The sequence below is a fragment of the Pantherophis guttatus genome, chromosome 1 (assembly GCF_059756535.1).
Source record: "Pantherophis guttatus breed Tessera chromosome 1, ASM5975653v1, whole genome shotgun sequence".
NCBI lineage: Eukaryota > Metazoa > Chordata > Lepidosauria > Squamata > Colubridae > Pantherophis > Pantherophis guttatus.
Window position 1 is genome coordinate 95,124,220 of NC_142063.1, and position 16,055 is coordinate 95,140,274.

The 16,055-nt window shown below is 37.8% G+C and overlaps 1 protein-coding gene across 1 annotated transcript in view; it reads left to right on the forward strand.

Annotated features, from left to right (window-relative positions):
- SPON1 (spondin 1) overlaps nt 1–16,055 on the forward strand; it is a 313,993-nt gene that overhangs the window by 180,515 nt on the left and 117,423 nt on the right. The gene's annotated exons all lie outside the window — the stretch shown is intronic.

A 16,055-nucleotide genomic window follows, 5' to 3' on the forward strand; every position in this document is an offset into this window, starting at 1 on the left:
GGTGTGGAAGAAAAGAGCTTTACCAACAAGCTATCACTACTGCTTAACAACTGATAGATTGGGCTGGTTGGGTCATTCTCTTAAGTTTTTCCTGTGAGGCATGCTCTATATGGCACTATTCTGTCCTTGGATCATCTGTCAATGCAAAAAGTTGTTTACACCATACCTCCCTTTTCCCCTATCAAAAATCTTGGGCTATGTGTTAGGACCTCTCTTTTCTAAACCTTTCTTGTAAAGAAAGCAAATAAAAGCTGTCTTTTTAGTAGGACCAGTGGTGGGTTGCTACCAGTTCTCCCCTCTTCTTGCGAACTGGTAGTGGAAATTTTGAGTAGTTTGGGGAACCGGTAAATACCACCTCTGCCTGGCCCCACCCCCAATCTATTCGCTGCCTTCCTAGTCCCAGCTGATCGGCTAGAACAGGGGTGGGCAAATGTGGCCCTTTTACAATCTGTGGACTTCAACTCCCAGAATTCTTGAGACAGATTGGCTGTCTCAGAAATTCTGGGAGTTGAAGTCCACAGGTTGTAAAAGGGCCACATTTACCCACCCCTGGGCTAGAAGGAAAAAATCAGGGCTCACTTGACAAAGAAGAGGAAAAAAAACCCAAAACACCTTAGCTTTAAATTGAGAAGCCAAGAAGCCTCCCAACTGATCAGCTAGAACCGATCCACTCCTTGTAAACCACTTGGTGGTGGTAGATTGGCGATTGAGGCCAAGCTGCCTAAAAGCAGTTTCCGATGCTCTCAGTGGTGGCAAAGTGGCAAAAAACTGTTTAAACTCTTGCCGTGGTGCTTCAAAGGACCACCCTACAGCTGATCAGCGGTAAAAGGCAGTGTGGTGGTAGACCAGTGCACTCCAAAAACAAATGGGGTAGACCAGTGCACTCCAAAAAAACATACGTAGACCAGAACGCTCCAAAAACAAATGGGTAGACTGGTATGCTCCAAAAACAAATGGGTAGACCGGTACGGCTCTGCAAGCAGTTAAAAGCCTACCAGTACCTTGCTAAATCCTAAAGAATTGTTTGTCACATGACCATCAAACCACACCCACAAAATAAGCCACGCCCATAGAACCGGTAGTAAAAAAATTTAGAATCCACCCCTGAGTAGGACCCTTGTTTTCCAGTGGCTCCTCAATTGCCTAATGTCAATACTTCTTGGCAGATATTCCCAGCTTTCCAGGAATGATGTAGAAGAAGCATGTTAGGCTATGGTGGCAAAATGGAACTGGGTAGCACCTTTTCTGACTAATACATTTTACTAAAAGGAAAACATTTCCATGAGTTGCAGCTCACTTCATCAGTTATGTGTGTTGTGGATAGATTAACATAGATTTAAATTGAAGTGAGGCAGTGAGGAGGAAGGAGAGGCAGACAGGTTGCTTATACAGATTCAGGTTACAAGTACCTTATAAATTAACAATTGTAATTGGTTAAAAACACAGTGTTCCTCTTGATGTACATGAGCTCTTCATCTTCTGTTTCAGCTCCTGTGGTTGGTTGTATGTAACCAGTGTATGTAACCACCATGGACTGTAGGTTTTTAATAATGTGTTTGAGTAGTTTGAGCTGTGAGCTGTAGATGACAATCATCAGCATTTTGTTGTCTGTTTTTAAAATAGGTCCTCCCTGGTGATTGATCCTGCTCTATTGATTTGTCTATTGATCTTGTAGGGTGGGTAGTTCAATCTTCTACACGCTTAGTTGAGCATCTCTGACATGGCTATGTACAGTAGATTTAATAGTGTGGTCTGAGTAAAGTGCTGTACATAGAAAGCTATAATTTACACAATTTGGCTAAGTTTGATCATTATTAATTACAATTTTATTTTTGTTCATTTGTAACATTTCAGTGACTAGGTAGACTACTATGAGTGTAATAAGTAATAGGATCTTGTAGAATTCATTCATGAGAATTCCTTTCTCTTTCCTCACTCCAGTAATTCCATCACTTTTGTGTTTTCAATCTATTCATAATAGATAGAATCTGTGAATTGGATCATCAGAGATAAGGCAGAATTGTTGATAGCTTGTGATATATGGAAGAAATATACTTTCTAAAAATCAGTAAAGTCTTTAAAATGGATGCTGCAACAGTTATTATGTGCATCATGTGTAAATGCAAGAGACCACTTTAAACAGAGTCCCATCTGTTTTTAAAAGTCTTACATGCCTTGAAATGCAATATGTCACATTAAAGTGAAGAACAACTATTGAAATCTTTTACGCATCTATCTGTTTTCTAGTAATGCCTAATCACAGTTAATGTTTATCTATTATGTTGTGTTTGTCATTATTTCATCCAGAACTGTTTTTGCATAATTCATGGAATTGAAAAAAAGAAAAGTATGTAATTGAAGGGTTACAATTTTGGAGAATTGTGAAGCTTAAAAAGGTTCAAATGATGGGGGATTTAATAATATAAGAAGCTACAGAAAATAAGGGAAACAAACTTCGAATTGATTATGAGATAATTTTACCAGTTTTAAATATTAAGCATTTACTAGCTTTTAACAATCATATTTTTGGGATATGACTAGAGGTGTTGACTCAAGTGGCTACTGGCATCATTAGATTTTATATAAATACTTTATGGTTGCAATCCTATGTAATAACTTCTATCTAAGCCAATTGCATATATGTCAACTCTCAAAATGACTTTAGCTGAAGCCATTTTACTTCATTTCTTAGTTGCCATACATATGGGGGGAGGGGGAGCTATGGGGTGTGGGATAATCTCCTCTCAGGTGCCAGACATAACAGTGATAAGGCCTGTGGGAATCAAGGTCATCTCAAAGGAGCTTGTAACGGTCGGAGGGAGTAGCTGAGTAGCCTGCCATCTACCTGGTTGGTCAATGTGACCAATGACACTAGGGAGGTGGGTGATATCGATTTCTTTAATTATACTGAAAATGTGGGAAATATTTAGAGTTGGATTCACATATGAACGTACCAATGTGATGTACCAAATAAAATGGATTTTTGAGCAAAGCTACAGCCTCAGAATCCTGAATTGATTGGGACTCGGAACCATGACATATAGCTTTTGTAAATCAGGTAGATATCTTAAAGTAAATCTCTAAATCTGTAAAAAAAACCTCTATTAAAGCAAGTGTCAGGCCTGGAAGCCACCTTTTGCATTGGGCCTTCAGGCCTGCCACATTTCCTACTGTGGGAAACTGGGGGCGGGGTTGTATGGAGCATGGTGATATATAGTCATAATAACATTCTTTTCTCAGAGAGCCAAGGGCATCTTGCCCTGCACCTGGAGGGTTGGAACTGGGAGGCCTCTCCAGTTGGGACGGAGTTTTGATTGGACCATGTGATAGACTTGTCAGTGCTGGGCAAGGACTTGGACTTTCTGTTCCGTGGGGAAAACCTGGAAGCTTTCAGATTTGGATTTTCCCAGATGTGCCAATATGATATCTCTAATAAAATGGAATTTTGAGGAACATCAAGAGTCTTCTTTCATTGGAGATGTTCATTGGAACCCTGACAGCAAGCTTGTTTTCATCTATTCATATACTAAAAATAATCATGCCTTTAGAATGCAGCTTGATAACATGTGCTCAAGGACTTCTTTTGTAAAAGCTTATTTCTTAGAATAAAGTCATGTGGTCCCCTCCAGTATGATTGATATAAGAAAATACATACTGTATGGCATTTGTAAGAATTTGTGCAGATCTTTCTCCCTCTTTCTCTCTTTCTCTCTCTCGTAATGTTAAGTAGCATAAAATGTTAGTTTACTTCTAGATGGAACCCACTTTGAGAATCAGATGATCAAGGATTCAAAAAGGTCGTCAGGTGATTGTCTATGATTGCTTTCGAAAAAACAGGAGATTGTAGTCCGAGTCTGCTCTTGCAAAGCTTGGGTAGCAGATCCTTTATTTCAACCCTGTCATTTCTTTGAATAACTGCATTTCAATCCATTGCGTTCTCATCACCTTCAGTTCTTTTTCTTGTGCTGTGGCTTACATGAAACAGGTCTTAATTGGTATTTAAAGGTACATGGTAGCCCTGTGAGGATTTGGTTTGAAACCACATTATTATGTTCCAATTCTTTATTCCCTATCATACAGATGCCACTCTGCATCAAGGGGCAATATTTGTGGGTGATTTATTATTTATTACATAAATATTAATATCTCAAGATCATCTCACACATAGGACCTTTCTCAAAGAGGTCTCCTCCTTTTAGGGTAGAAACCTTTACCATCAGCTGTATGCACTAGCATCAGGGAATGCTAGTGACATGCAATCATTTTTAAAGAGAATTAAAAGCTGAATGTTTGTATTACCAATGCATGACTGTGACAAACAAAGAAATAGAGATAAATGGGAGACACTAATGAAAATGTTTTTTCTTTAAGAATTACAATAATTATTCCACCCTGATTAGTGACTTGATTTTTATTGACAGTCAAAGTGCACTCATTTAGCAAGGATGATACGGAAGGGTTCTAGAAAAGAGAAGACATGGGAAATGTCCAGTATGAAATGCGTAACAATGGGAAGTTTGGAAGACCTTTTTAACTGAAGCTCTTTGTCCAAGTGACTTGAAAGATCTACTATAATAAACAGTTTGAATGGAAAAAATCTGCAACCAAAGTTATAAGTGTCAGAAGTGAGACAAAATTCCATTATAATTAAAATAGAAACAAACATCAATAAAACAAAAAATGAATAAAACATTAATGAAAGAGAAATGAAATCACTGAGGCATTATAAAGTGGAAAATGCGATGAGCTATCACACAGTGCTGGAGTCACCTTCAGAAACCTTCATTTTCAAGGTCACATATAACCATCAGCTATTTTTTGGAAAACAGTTGCAGGTCCAAATAAGAATTGATTTCAACCTTTTAAACACAAAACTAAAGAAAAGTACTATGTTACCAAATATACTGTATATTAGCAATGAAATACTGTCTTTTATCAGTGAAGTATTATTGAAATTCCAGTAAGAAATTAAAGTATAAGAAAGGCAGTTTGGAATGCCATATGATTTTGAGCATCCCACACTGCCAATTCATTTTCCTATAATTGCACAAAATATCTCCAAATCAGTTTATTAAGGCATGGTTATAAATAGGTGATACAATTCAAAGCTGGAAAAAGGTGAGAAAACATGTTGTAAAGAGCGAGTAGAAATTCTGCCATTGCAGAATATCAATAAAAAATACTAATTGACAGTGAATACTGTTCAGTGTAAAATTCACTCACATATAGGTGTGAATTTTTGCAGTTTAATGGAAAACATATTTGCTCTAGATGAAAAGAAAATCAAAAACCATAGGCATCTTTTCTTAATATCAAAATGATGATTCGTGAATTGTTAATGGCACAGCACAAACTCCATTCTTTTGTGTATGTTTTGCAACAACACATGAAAATATATCCCATACGAGTTTACATCTTCTCACTACCATTTCACAGATGCCTGTATAAAGTATGTAATGACAGCTCAGACTTTTGTCCTGAATAACTTACCTGAGCTGAAGAAGCTTCTTGGATGAAAAGTGAAACATCTTTAAAGAAAAACCAGAAAGTCCGGTTGCCTCTTTAAAAATATAGCACCTTTGGGACTTGAAATGAAGCCTTAATGGAAGAAATAATACATTGTTCATTTCTGTCAGCTTTTTATCCCCTGTCTTTTCTTTCCTTAAGCCAGTTTTCAATGTTTAGTGGACTTCAAAACCCAAACTTTATTGTGTGTTGACTATCAATCAGTAGGTATCCTAGGCATTTTCTCCATTTTACTCTGTGTTAGGGAAAAGTTGTAAGCAACAGCATGATTGGTCATAAAAGGGAACGTGATTGTCATGAGAAGCTTATTATCAGATAGACACTTGTCCATGAGATGACTTGTTTAACCCTCTCTTCTTGCAACAATGTATTGATCTTGCTGATAGACAGAGAAGAATAGGCAAGTGAAAGGAAATTGCCCCAAACTATTGTTCCGTGTGCCTTTGGCGATTAGTCTTGTTGGCCACATGACCACGGAGACAACTTTGGACAGCGCTGGCTCTTTGGCTTTGAAACAGAGATGAGCATCGCCCCCTAGAGTCAGGAACAACTAGCACATATGTGCGAGGGGAACCTTTACCTTTACCTTGTTGTTATTTTAAAAGTCTTCTGTCCAAGTGTTTGAAACCTCCCATGGGAATATTTGATGAAGTCTGAATTATTTTTGATCCAGAACCAATTCTCACATCCCAGATTTTCAGGGTAATAGTAGGCTGCAGTTTGGAGGTAGGGAGTAAGAATCTGCATGGAATTAAATATCTTCTGCTTGTTCAGGAGGATATTTGGATCCAACTAAACATATTTATTTATGACCAACTCATGATTTTTAAGTGTTTCATTTATAGTGGTAAATGACCCAACCTGTTATTGTCATATTATATTAAGCTGACATGATCTTAGAACATAAATGAAATTGTTATATAAAATTCAATTACATATATCCCTAGCCATGAGGTGCCCTACCTTTAATAGCATTGCTAAGCAGTATGCAAGGAATCAATGCAAGTTTATTGAATGTGATGTGTGGAGAACATAAGCATTGATTTCCCCCCCTATACTATAAACAAACTTGTATTGATTAAGTTTTGTACATGTAAAATAGACCTTGCCTTTACCGAAACAGAATTTTCCATTGGAAAGTGATTGGAATGGTTCTTGTCATTGTGTATGAAGTAGATGCTTTGTTATATTAATTCTAGCAATGTAAAATTAATATATTTAGGCCTGCAGCTGAAATGACTAAGGAGCTCATTTTATTTATTTCCATATTCAATTGAATAGCTGTATGCATAATGAAGAATGTAATGAAAAAACAATAATAGCCGTTAGATGTATGGAAAAAATAGCAAGAATATGCACAAGGGAATCTAGTATTATGGCCCACTTTACTTTTTGGATCATTAAAGTTTGCAAAGCAAAACAAAAATAATCCGCTCTTGTTATATTTTTTTTCATCTGCAATTTTTTTCATCTGCATAATGATGTGAAGTCATAGATTCATCCAAATGAAGTAAATGTCATTTGTTTCTTGAAGTCAAAGGAATAGAATGGATTCTAATACAATGAATTACTCTCACTTTCTTTTTCAAAATTTAATATCTATTAACTATTAAAAAATAATGTTTGAATTGAGAGAGTTCTACAGGGATGCCAGGCTAGATTTACTCTTCCATAACTCAAGAAATTATTCAAAGTGACATAAAAGGCCTTTTATAATTTTGCCCTCTCTCCATCACACCTCCAGAAACAAAGCAGATTGAAAGATTATTTTGAACAGAAGGAAATGGATGAATCAATGCTCACTAATGTCTGTTTTTCTTTAGAAAGAAACCAAAATTCCAGGATGAAGATTCATAAAATTGCAGCCAGTTGTATCCATCTGCCAATGAAATAGTTATTATTTTCAAGGGAAATATCCCTTTCCTTGCAGAGTTCCATCCCCATTTGATTAGGGTTTGGAAACTTGGGTTTCTCAAACTTGGTGTTTTGAAATTTCCAGGAACAGGTCTAGGAAGAGCCATGACCGGGATGTGGAAGAAAATAAAGATGTTATATTAGTAGTTCATCCAACTTTGAATTCCACCCATGAAACTGTTCTTGTTTAACAAATGATGCCAAATGTGGATCACACAAGACAAACCAGAGAAGGTTTATCCCGTGATTTAAAGAAAGGGATCTGGAGGATAATATATTGGATGAAGGTTGGAATAATCTGTTCTCTTCTCCCTTTACACCACGGGTGTCAAACTGGATTTCTTCCAGGGCCGGATCAGCATTGTAGTTCTCCTTCCCGGGCCAGCTGGGGCAGAGATGGGACAGCACCCTGCCAGCCAAAATGGGGCATGGGGGACCCCCCTTTTGGCTGCCAGAGGCAGGCCGGTCCTTTGCTATTTCCAGGCTGGCCCCATGGGCCAGATTTAAGCATCCCTGAGTATGACACCCCAATTGGTGTTCTACACCAATCCCACCCAAATTCCTGGAAATTTTACTCACAAAACATGGGTCAGTTTGGGCAGCTTCTACAGAAGTGGAAAATGTTAACCTATATAATACATTCTTGGTTTACAAAGAGGCTCAGCCTCATCAGAGATATGATGTATCTAACTAGATGGCTAAAGGCTCCCCATAATCTTTTCCCTAAATGAATTGTGCTTTTTTGACAGGGCTGACGCTTCCATTCTTTTCAAGCTTACCTGAAAATGAGCCCCATTGACTTGGTTTTGCGTCTTAGTCCACAATGCATATGATTGAATGACACACTCTGGACTGTAAAGATTTAACAATGGAAGGGATTTGCTTTGGAGGAACAATGAAGGAAAAAAAGTACACAGAGCTTGGATTTTTTTAAAAAAGAAAAAAAATCTGCTTTTTTCAACATCATTAAAATAAGAGGCACATTAGTACTTTAAACAGGATAAACAGACAGGTTCTTAAGAAATCAAATGTAAGTGTGCCAAATGCAAAGAAAATCACAGCTCTGTTTGATAGGGCTTTCTTTTTATCTGTTGTTTTTTTTAAAAAAAAAACCAGCAAAAGCTAACACTATAAAATAATAAAAGCCAAGCCAGGGACATGGTTCTACAAGTGGAAATAAGTAACCCCATTGATTCAGCACAATGACTTCACAATGCATTAGCTATAATTGTGGAGTTCAAACCACAGCTCGCCTGCCGTATAAGTCTTTGAAACGGGCATATGCTTTTGTGCTTGTCTCTGGCTTCATGTACTCCTCCGTGAGTTTTACCTGTAACTGCACCAGCAGGATATTTTCTCACGCCAAAGATGAATGCAGCTTTTTGTACCAACCCAGCAGGATTTGGCCTCCTTTCTCATGCCATTATACAGAAAGGGAGCATGCATCCATTATAAATATTTGAAACTTGAGCCTACTGTGAGGCAAACCGCTTGAGTCAGAGGGAGGCTCGGCTTTAAACTACAATATCTTGATAAGCAAGCACATTTGTGAAACTCTTCAGCACCTTCAGAACAGATGAAAAGCCTTTTCCATTCTTTCCTCTATTTCTCCCTTTAATGTCTCATTTTATTTGGTTCTTTAAAAAAAAAACACCTCTTTTCAGAATGGCACTGCTGTCAAATTCATCCCAGCAATGACCTTTGAAAAAGTTTTCAAGCTGCAAGCCTAGTTCGAGAGGAAGGAACCAACTTATTCACCCCTCCCATTTTTTTCTTCCGGAGAGATACTATTCCAAGCATCATTTAAATCGGAGAAGCATGATGCTGCCAAAAAAAAAAAAAAAAATGGTACAGAGAAGAGAGGCTTGCATAACTGAACTAGGAATCAGTGTGATAATTGCATGAGGGAGGAGCTGCTCTGAAAGAGCACTTAGCTCCCATTAAATATCTTCCGACTTTGATATAAAGCTAATTAAGGTTTTATGGATATCCACCCAAAGTTTCGCTGGTTTAAGTGTAAGACAAAATATGACTCACAATGCTAAATGTTGGCTGTGTTATGCAGAAGAGTCTCCCAGAGACATTTTAAAGGGAAGAATCAGTGGTGGGTTTCAAATTTTTTTACTACTGGTTCTGTGGGCGTGGCGTGGCTTGGTGGGCGTGGCTGGGTAGGCGTGGCAGGGGAAGGTTACTGCAAAATCCCCATTTCCTCCCGATCAGCTGGGACTTGGGAGGCAGAGAATAGATGGGGGCGGGGCCAGTCAGAATTTTTACTACTGGTTCTCCGAACTACTCAAAATTTCCACTACTAATTCTCCAGAACTGGTCAGAACCTGCTGAAACCCACCTCTGGGAAGAATGGCTGCTTAAAATTTAATTAATAAATAAAAAGGGGCAATACTGTACATTTTCAGTCTTGTCCTATTAAGGTCAGATATTCCAGAGGGATTGATAAAAATATTTATCCTAAACCAAAAGAAAACTCAAAGTTTGGCAGGAAAAGAAGAAAATTGTTCAGCTGGAGTGACTTGTTTACTCCTAAGTGAATCCACTTACTCTCAGGAGGCTGATGAAAAATGCAAGATGTTTGGAGCCTACCTATCTTTTGCTTTCTGTTTTGTAACAGAACCAGCCTTATCTCCCCCCTCCCATTCCTCTCCTCCCAAAAAAAAGCAGTTCTGGGAAAACAAATTTGCTCAAGCTATTTAAGAATTAGTTGGCTGCACAGCATTGACCCAATTTCTCATCAGTTTTTTTTTCGCTACTGCCAAACTTTGCTGTTAGGAAACCTTGATAAAATCTAAATAGGAGGGAAAGCATAAAAACCTAGTATCAACCACTTTGCAGACTGAACCTGAATTACAGACAAACAGTAATATCAAAGGAAGATGAAATTGAAATTCTCTCCTCAACACACCCTTCTTCCTTAATTAAATGTTTGAAAAGAGTGGGTGATTGGGATTATTTTCACAATTTGAGTGTGGCTCTGTCTTATCCTTTTTGTGCAAATATATGGAGGGCACTCTACAAAATTATTTATTTTATTTATTAAATTTGTTTGCCACCCATCTCATTTCAAAGCAGTTCTTTCATGCCATGAAGATGTAGTACAAGCATTCACCTTTAGCTTCCCTGTAAAAAAACCACACCACATAATCAAACGTACAACATGGAAATGTATGTTTTCAGCCCAGGAGTTCACTTGTAGCTTGAGGTAGCCTGGGTACACAGAACATTTATGTGACTGTCTGGAATGATAAGATTTGGGGCTCAAGGTATAATAATAATAATAATAATAATAATAATAATAATAATAATAATAACAACAACAACAACAACAACAACAACAACAACAACAACAACAGCAGCAGCAGCAGCAGCAACAACAACTTTATTGTAATTGTACGTGTATACACAGTATACCCATACAACGAAATTCACTTAACACCCAAAGACCGACTTAACAACCATACATTTAGCGAACATTCAAAGTTACAATCGGCCCCGTTGCGAATCGATAATAAAGGTGAGTAGAACACACCCCTGATAAGCACCCACCTTTATCTCCCTTGAAACACTGCCAGAGACCTAACTGCCAATTAGTTTTGCAAGGCCAAATGTATCACAGAGTCAAACAGGATTTCTCAGTAGCACAAAGTCAAACAGGACTTCTCAGGGCTTGAATCGACTATATGAACTAATTGCTTCCTGCAAAGGCTCACGTCTGTTTGCTCCTCCTTTATGTCTTATGGGAGGGGCCAATCAACTCCAAGCCTTACTCCTGAGTCACCCTTTTTTTTCTTAATTGTTCTTGCCTTTTGGAAGCTCTGCGCTTGCGTGCACTGGGAACAGGTTCACACTGTTCTTCTGCCTTGCTGATGTCTGACTTTGAGGCTCCAGAGGCAGCACATAACTACCAGATGACCCTGGCCCCCTCTCTGCCTCCGACGCAGAGCCCTTGTCCAAGCCTTCCCCAGTCCAGGACTGGCCCATGTTCCTCCCCAACCCCCTCACTGTCTGACTCTGCTGCCAGTTCCGCAAGCCGCCAGCAGACCACAACACTGATTTTGTATGTGTACATTGGTCTATGTATACATACCTATGTTTTCTAATGAACATCTTTGGACTTTCTATAACAAAATATTTCTCATAAAGTATCCTGAATTGGATAAGATGTGAATTAGGTAATTTTTCCATTTTAAGAACCGTGGTGGCACAGTGGTAAGTATGCAGTACTGTAGGCTACATTTGCTGACTGCTGACTGCCAGCAGTTTTGCAGTTTGAATCTCACCGGCTCAAGGTTGATTCAACCTTCCATCCTTCCGAGGTCAGTAATATGAGGACCCAGATTGTTGGGGGCAATATGCTCACAGTGTAAACTGGTTAGAGAGGGCTGTAAAGCACTGTGAAGTGGTATATAAGTCTAAGTATTATTGCTATTGTTATTTATTGAATATTCTCTTGAATATTGATAAAAAATTAAAAAATAACTCTACAGTATAAGATTTCACTGTATTAGTGATATTTTCTGTGCTCAGAAATATGTTTGCTATTAGTGTATATAGTCTCTTTATGCACTGTGGGAGTAAGGATGGTTAATCAACATTTAGAAATCTAGAGAAATACTTCTTAACATCTAAAGTATGACTCTGATAAATCCAGGTGTGATATAGAAAGCTGTATTAGTAACAGTATTGAGAGCATATTCAGTTGCAAACTTATATTCTTCACTTTGCTGTCTGAAAAACAGTAAATCAGCTTTCAAATGCAAGTACAAAGACAGTCAAGGAAACTTATCTAAAATAGCATACATATCTAGTAGGGTAAAGTGAACAGAGGACAACTGACAAACAGAAATATAAAAGAGCAGTGCAAGTTGATTTTCTCCAGTGTTTATCAGTATCATCATGTGTATAGATAATTGAAAGAGAAGAAAAGGTGAAAATGACCTGAAGGAACGTGGTTCTCAGGCAAAGCAATAGCTCCAAATTGAAAATTTTTAAGCCAGTGTGGACATTCACCAGTTGTGCAACTGCATTTAGGAAGAAAATAGTAGAGCTACATGTAATGGATTTGCTCCTTCACTGTGTTCCAATCAGTCAACTTTGCTCCCTGTTACATCTATCTTGTGTGGGAAATGCATTATTCACAACTGAGAACTCTAGTCATGGAGGACTTAAAATATTACAAGTTTTTTTTTAAATCATTGTTGCTGTCCTGTTCATTATAAAATTACCAGCTTGTCTTATTCATATCTACATAAGAATAAGCCAAATTGCTGCCTTAGTATTGTATTTCAGACGGTGGATGTACTCAGTTTGTTTCAGAAGAAAAAAGGGGCCCCATAGTTTTCCCATTGCCAGTATTATTTGGATATTTATTTGAGGTCCAGTAATAATCTGTGCATCTGTATGCATTTGAGTTAATACATTAGCAATACAAAGAGTTTTAATCAAAATAAAAGACAGATCTTTGGGGTAACTCTTAACAGTTCATTGTCTGAGGATATAGTTGTTTCGATTTAAAGAAGATTAATCAGCAAAGCGTTTAAAGAGTTATTTTTTCCAAAATATAACACAGCCAACCCTCCCTGTCCTCCAACCTAAATCTCTTACTGGAACAATAAATTGCTCAGTACATCCTTTTTCTTTTTATGTAACTGGAGATAGTAAATGAAGTGTACAAATTGTTTGCAAAAGCTTGAGAATAAAAGTCTGAAACTCGTGAATAGGTCATATACAAACCATTGTAAAAAGTGATGTGTCTTCTTCCTTGATTGTTTGTTTCATTGATTATGTACCATCAAGTCTACATAGCTAGAGTAAAAAAATAGGAGAGACAATAGGTCTCTGCAGATGGATGCATCTGGCTGACCTTGTCTGGGGTGGCAATCTAAGCAGGTTTTGACTTGATCAATACTTGGTTGGGGACATTCATAGAAAATTCAAGCTTAATTTGAAGGAGATTATCTTGCTAGTATCTTGTAGAGATGTGTATATAATTCTTTAATATGAAGTTATGTTGTCTTCCAAATGACATGTCTAATTTGATGAGAAAATTACTAAGGTAAGTGTGTTTTCTTCAAATGGAATAAATAGCTACTGAAAATGCATGCTGTTCAATGACTTAACATTACCCATGGGCTATAATCTTTTAGATTACTTGTATAATGATGTATAAATTCGTTATTTTTTTTTTATGTGTGGTGAGAAGTTGATGCATATACCTTTACTTCCAGAGCTTAGATCAGGTGTGTCCAACCTTTACAAGTTTAAGATCTGTGGACTTCAATTCCCAGAATTCCCCAGCCACCGTGGCTGGCCTAGACAGTTCTGTACTTGCATAGAAGCCAACTGTATAAGGTTCATTTGGAACAATATTGCATGAAGCCAGAATTGTCAACAGGGAAGAGGGAAAGATCAAGTGGGAGAAGTGACAACACTTGCTTCATGATACATCATGTCAATCCCATGATCGTATCCAATATCAAGAAACAAGTATGAGAAGCAAGGATTTGCATTGTTACATTACAATGTACTGTATGTTCTATCATTTTGTCAATAAAAGTTATTTTATCAATATTCAGTCATAAGCAAGCTATTGATACCCCCTGCCACAAAAGAACATACAGTTTTAAAACACTTCTACAAACAATTTTATCTATCTGATAATGCAGAGGGTCTCTACATTTTGCTGTTTTGTTTCTTGTTACAGTGTTTCTGCACTGTAAAATTCCATCCTTTCCTATATTTTCCTATATACTTGGAAAACCCTCCTTTTTATCTCTCTCTAGAATTATTAAAAATTGTGATACCTGGCCAGAGATACGTTGCAAAACTTCAGTTTCAAACTCTTTACCAGTTTACCAGTTCTCCATACTAGTAGACCAAGTTTCTTCATATTAATACAGGGGTCCCCAACCCCTGTGCCGCAGCCTGTTCAGAACTGGGCCACGCGGGAGCAGGCTGGTGCACACAGCTCAACTTGCACTAATCGAACTGCCTGCACATAGACACCAGGGGTGGTATTCACTTACCTTCCCTACCGGTTTGCAAATGTGTGTGCATTTTCTGCACATGCGCAAGGCCTTCAGCACATGCGCAGAGCCTCAAAAATGTGGGAAAATAGGATGTCATAATGTCCGCGCAGGTGGGCAGGGCATCCCACAGTCGCCCCTACTGCTTCGCCCCCACCGGATAGAACTGGCAGAATACCACCATTGATACACATGTACACCGGCCTGCTGCTCATATAACCCGATTCTCCTCTTCCCTCCCCAGCTGGGCCTCCAAGGTGCAACGGTTGAGGTCTGCTGTACTAGTAGACCAAGTTTACCACATGAAAAGTCCTAACAGAAATTTCCTGATTATGTGTATTACCTAGACATCCGTCTTTTTGTTTAAGACGTGGTCTTGAAACTTCGTTTTACACATTGATATTCAAATTCAGATTCTTGTATTACGTTGTCAAGAAAGTCACCTTTGAACAAATGCTGCTTGTGATGAGACTATTTCTCAGTCTTTGTCTCTGTCTCTCTCTGTCTCTGTCTCTGTCTCTGTCTCTGTCTCTGTCTCTCTCTCTCTCTCTCTCTCTCTCTCCCCTCCCTCTCCCTCTCCCTCTCTCTCCCTCACACACCTTCCCTCCCTCCCCCCCCTCTCTCCTGGAAATAAATAAACCTCTTTCCTCTGATCAGCATTGCCTTAACATGCTCAAAACAGACGATTTTTAAAGCGCCAGGAAACCTGCAGGATGATCATGTGTCTCATGCATAAGCTGAGGATTCTAAAAGAAATAGCAGCTTGTTTGGCCATGTCTTTTTTTCTCTATTGTGGCACTTTGCCATGGCATATTTAGTGAAAGACATATCACTTTAAGCCTGTAATGAACATTGATGACGCTTCTTGTTTCAGAGAATCTTAACAATTTCTAACTGTGGCAAATTGCAGCGGTTTTCGGTGGTGAAAAAAAGAAATGACTAAAAATGGGCCTAAGATTGCTTCGTATTTTTTCAGAAACTCTTTTCCTTCCTTTTATTTAACCAGAACACAATCTTTTTTTAAACAGTGGAAGTTTGAGGATTTGTTTTTCTTTTGCCCTAAAATATTATATGTACTTTTCTGGAATTCATTAAAAATGTAACAATTTTGTATGAAAATGCAAAAAAATGAATTGCGGATAGTATTCTGGATACTTATCACTTTATAGAACTTCATTCTTACCCATAATAAATCTTCAAGATATCCATTTAAATATTATTAGCATTCTTTTGATTTTGAGAATTATGACTTAAAGTACTATATATTGCAACTTTATTATTCACTTTTAAAAGCAGCTAAAGTTAAAAGTGCTTTTACCTTGATGTGATATCATGTTTTCTAATACTCCCATTAGGGTATTTGTGTAAGATAATTCAGTCATCTGAAATTGCTTTCTTGTCTCACGTTCAAGCTTTTGACAGCATTGTTTGAATTTTAATTCAATTTTGGAGAGACACTAGGCATGTTAATTGTGTGTATAGGTGTAAAGGGAGAACAAGCAAAACAATAATATGTTTAACATCTAGTTCTGCAGGGGTCACTTTTCTAATCACTGGTTTTTGATACCACAACATAGA